At 33.1% G+C, this 4,964-nt stretch overlaps 1 long non-coding RNA gene across 1 annotated transcript; it reads left to right on the forward strand.

The window, feature by feature from the left end:
• Window positions 1-3,288: 3,288 nt before the first annotated feature.
• On the forward strand, window positions 3,289-4,612 carry LOC139482807 (uncharacterized). Its single transcript, XR_011654964.1, has 2 exons — window positions 3,289-3,478; window positions 4,272-4,612. It is a non-coding gene; the product is annotated as an uncharacterized lncRNA (long non-coding RNA).
• Window positions 4,613-4,964: the final 352 nt, after the last annotated feature.

A 4,964-nucleotide genomic window follows, 5' to 3' on the forward strand; every position in this document is an offset into this window, starting at 1 on the left:
GTTGCTTAGTCTTTAGTTTTCTATGTTGTGTCATGTGTACTATTGTTTGTCTGTTTGTCTTTTTATTTTTTTAGCCAAAAGCCTCCAACACACCAAACGAATGGATAAACAACTATTATATTCCTGACTTGGTACAGGCATTTTCCAAAGTAGAAAATGGTTGATGAACATGGTTTTATAGCTATCTAAACCTCTCACTTGTATGATAGTCCATTTTATTGACAAACCAAACAGACGTAACAGGTAAAAATTACAAAAATAGGGATATAACAGTCAACATTGTATTATTATCTTAATCACTATGAAAATAAAGAAGCACAAAAAGGCAAATAGACAAAGCACATTGGATACTTTATTTACTTTAGTTTCCTTACAAGCAACGTTATTTTGTTGTGTCTTCCAAAAGTTCCACGAAACCTCTTCAGTTTATTAATATCTGTGTTATTAGCAATCAAAGCAGGGCCTCATAGTTTAATATTGTGAAACTACATTTTGTTCAGGCGGCGTAAATCAGATGTTGATACTAAAACAATTCAAAGATCAAATACCAGCTAATATTAAGTCTTATATATATATATATATATATATATATATATAATTTAAAAGTAAAAAACACAAAAAATCACATCATAAATCGAACATTGTTTCTGTTAGCGCTTTCACCGCATCTCCAGCGGTTCATCAGACAGAATTGTTATCGTTAATAGTAACGACTTGTGACGTTACGTTATAGTAACGTCATGCGGTAATTGTATATATCTTACGGAATTTTATTAACGGATCGAATTTCACTTCCTATTTAGTGTGGGCTTATAAATATTGTCGATTCACACGTAAAATCAAATCTGCCGAAGTCTCAACAAAAGACTATAAAGAAACTTCAAAATGATGAATCAATTATAATAAAAGAGGCGGATAAAGGCGGGGGTATAGTGATTATGGACAAAGATCACTACAAAGACATGGTTCTTAATCAACTTGAAGACGGGCTATTCTACCAAAAACTAAATGGAAATAGAGACAAAAGCACAATGTCGAAAATAAGAAAACTAATAAAGGAATATTCTGACAACCTTACCGATAAGGAAAAAGATTATCTTAAAAATTTTGAGGTTAAAACTAGCAATTTTTACGGCCTTCCGAAAATCCACAAATCCAAGGAAATTCAAGACCATGTAGAAAACTGTGATTCTATGTATATTAAAATCAACAGGCCTACTGATCTTAAAATAAGACCGATTATTGCAGGACCTTCATGTAGTACCCAAAGGCTAAGCAACCTCCTTGATATCCTACTTAAACCACTTTGTATAAAAGTGCCGAGTTTTGTCAGAGATGACATGGATTTTCTAAACTATATTCCAGACCGGGTACCTCTTGATACAATACTAGTGAGTTTTGACGTAATAAGCCTTTACACGAACATCCCGCACGAATTAGGATTAAAAGCTGTACAATACTGGTTGGAAAAGTATCTAGATGAAATTCCGGAACGTTTTTCTAATGACTTCATCATCAAAGGATTAAAACTTATCCTTGAGAACAACTATTTCCAGTTTAACGACACTTATTACCTTCAAATCAAGGGAACCGCGATGGGTACAAAGGTGGCACCAACATATGCCACTCTGGTTATGGGTTACATAGAAAAACAACTATACGAAAAGATACCTTCCGAATTCGATGAAAACTTCAGACTTTACATTGAAGAAAATTGGAAGCGATATCTTGATGATTGTTTTATTTTCTGGACAAAAAGTGAAGTTGAACTAAATAAATTTCATTCAATGCTGAATGCCTTAAATGAATCAATACAATTCACTTACGATTCCAGCTCTTCAAAACTCCCATTCCTAGACATCAATATTATCAAGGAAGAAGAACAAATAATAACGGACTTATACTGTAAACCCACTGATACCCATCAGTATTTGGATTTTAGGTCATGTCACCCGTCACATACCAAACGAAATATTCCTTTTAATTTAGCCCGACGTATATGCACAATAGTAATAAATTTGGAGTTACGTGATAAGAGACTACAGGAATTGAAAAATTATCTAAAAAGACAAAACTACCCAGTCAGATTAATTGAAAATGGAATTAAAAATGCATTGAAAATTCCAATCGCTGAACTAAGAAAAACAGTATCAAGGGAAGACAAAAAAGATAAACAACAATCAATTCCTTTTGTTATAACTCATAATCCACGTAATCACCAGATCTTAAATTCTGCTAAAGGGTTTTTACCTATTCTTCACAAATCAGAGAAAATGAAAGATCTTGTCGACAAATCACAGCTTATTGGGAGCCGTCGACAAGCACCAAATCTGAAGAAACTTCTCACACGAGCACAATTCAGTACACAGAAGGTAGCAGAAATACAAAAATGCGGGGATCCCAGATGTGGAACGTGCGAAATGCTAGAAGTGGGACAAAGTAAAACTCTGAAATCCGGCACAGTAATCAAACCGAATAAAAGCATGAACTGCAAATCGGAAAATGTCATTTATTGTGCAACCTGTCCCACTTGTAATAAAAACTACATAGGTCAAACAAATAGACTAATTGATAGAGTGAGAGTTCATAAACAGCAGATAAAAGACCCGTCAATTCGAAATTCTCCCTGTTCTGAACACTTTGACCGATGTGGAAAGGGAAAATTTAAAATATATCCCTTTTTTAAGATGTGGACCGAAGATAAAATTCCGCGTGAAGCCAAGGAACAATATTTTATTGAACTTTATAAGCCCACACTAAATAGGAAGTGAAATTCGATCCGTTAATAAAATTCCGTAAGATATATACAATTACCGCATGACGTTACTATAACGTAACGTCACAAGTCGTTACTATAACGTAACGTCACAAGTCGTTACTATTAACGATAACAATTCTGTCTGATGAACCGCTGGAGATGCGGTGAAAGCGCTAACAGAAACAATGTTCGATTTATGATGTGATTTTTTGTGTTTTTTACTTTTAAATTATATTTTCTGTACCAAGGACTTTTTATTTATCAAAATATATATATATATATGCATTATTTTTCTTATAAGTTATGAGATATATAATTATGTGATTCCTGCATTAAATTTCAACTTATAGATCTCAGTAAAGTAGTATTGCAGAAATTACACAAATTAACATGTTCTAGTCCTGGTATGTGATGAAAAGTAAAAGCTGGATATTAAACATTCGTCAATCAATCAATCCATCATTCATTCTTTCAATCAATCCATTCATTACTCGAACCAGAGTCAATTCAAATGGATTGTTTAATACAGTCTAAGCATTTGTAATTCAAAGGAGACTGTCATTTCACTGCATGGTACACGATGCACTTGTATTTTATAGATGAGAACTGGCTGCTGTCATGTGTTATTGTTCTATTTATCTACAATTATAACAGAGGAATTGAGTTATGCACAATGCCAACAACAAGATTCATCACCATTACTGTTTCTTTATGGTCTTGGTAAGTAAATCTCAGATCATATGACAAAATAAATTTATCAATTATAACCCAGATACGAATTGAAAAATCCACTCACAGTTGCAGACAATAAATACGTAGCTGTTATCACGGGCATTTGACAGTCGGAAGCCATGGGCTCTCTGACTGCTAGATTTGTTTTTGTGATCACTGTTTCTCTGGAGAGAAATACATAGATATGTGTTTTAATCCGTGTAAGATACTGCTAATGTGCAAACTATAAAGCAGACATATTATACAAGATATTGGCACCCTCATTCTATGGTCATATAACTTTGTGAAATACAAGACTTTTTCGTTATTTCTCATACTACTAGATCACCTGCCGTTCCTTCTCTTTAATTATTTTCCCTTATTGTATAAATATAATGCTCTTAAACATTGACAACAGAGAGATTCCTTGTAGCTAACTTTTTTTTAGAAAATAAGTACTTGCATCGTAATTTAAAATTTGAAATCACAACATTTGTGTAATATCACAATACTTCACCTAGTTGCCAATCATTTGTTATATACCCAACTATATAGGGATGACCAATTCATATTTGTGGGAGAGAATTTTTTTGCAGATGAAATAGTTTCACTTGTTTATAAGGCTTATTTATTTAGTGCCTTTTTAATGTGTAAAACAAGAATTAATTCCAGTTATAAGCAAGGCAGACTTTTCATTTCCAAAATTCTTCTTTACATTTGGTAGCAAATAGTCATCCCTTTAAGCTATATGTTTAGATAAAACAATGCATATTACGACTTCTGTTTTTTTTTCTTATTTCAGGTTCAGGAATCACAATCGGAAGTTCCATATATCCAACATGTCCTACATGTACAAAATGTCCAAAATGTCCTGCATGTCCGATGGTCAGTTGTCCTCAATCAACAGTGACATGTCCACCAGTTGTATCCATATTGCCAAATACCATTGAACCATGTCAATGTCCTACAACAACCACAAGTCAACCGTGTAATCCAAACGAATTGCAATCATTGAGAGATGAAATTGTGGCCTGGACTCACTGTCAAACTATATCTAATACAGGGGACTGTAATAATGACCCGAGATGTTTTTATAATGTTAACTGTGGGCCCATACAAAATAAATGACACCTTTTGGCATTATTTTACTTTGATGATTTATATTTTCCAATAGTTTTTCATAGAATGGATCAGATTTTACATTGGATGGTTTAGTTTCCTTACAAGCAACGTTATTTTGTTGTGTCTTCCAAAAGTTCCACGAAAACTCTTCAGTTTATTAATAATTGTGTTATTAGCAATCAAAGCAGGGCTTCAGTTATTGTGAAACTGCATTTTGTTCAGGTGGCGTAAATCAGATGTTGATACTAAAAAAATCCAAATATCAAATACTAGCTAAGATTAAGGTAGCACAATACAAAGATTTTATCACTCCCAATCAGACACTTTAAACTGATGTAAATCAATTCATCCTTCTTTATATTTTATAAATGAG

Source organism: Mytilus edulis, chromosome 7 (genome assembly GCF_963676685.1).
Source record: "Mytilus edulis chromosome 7, xbMytEdul2.2, whole genome shotgun sequence".
Lineage (NCBI taxonomy): Eukaryota > Metazoa > Mollusca > Bivalvia > Mytilida > Mytilidae > Mytilus > Mytilus edulis.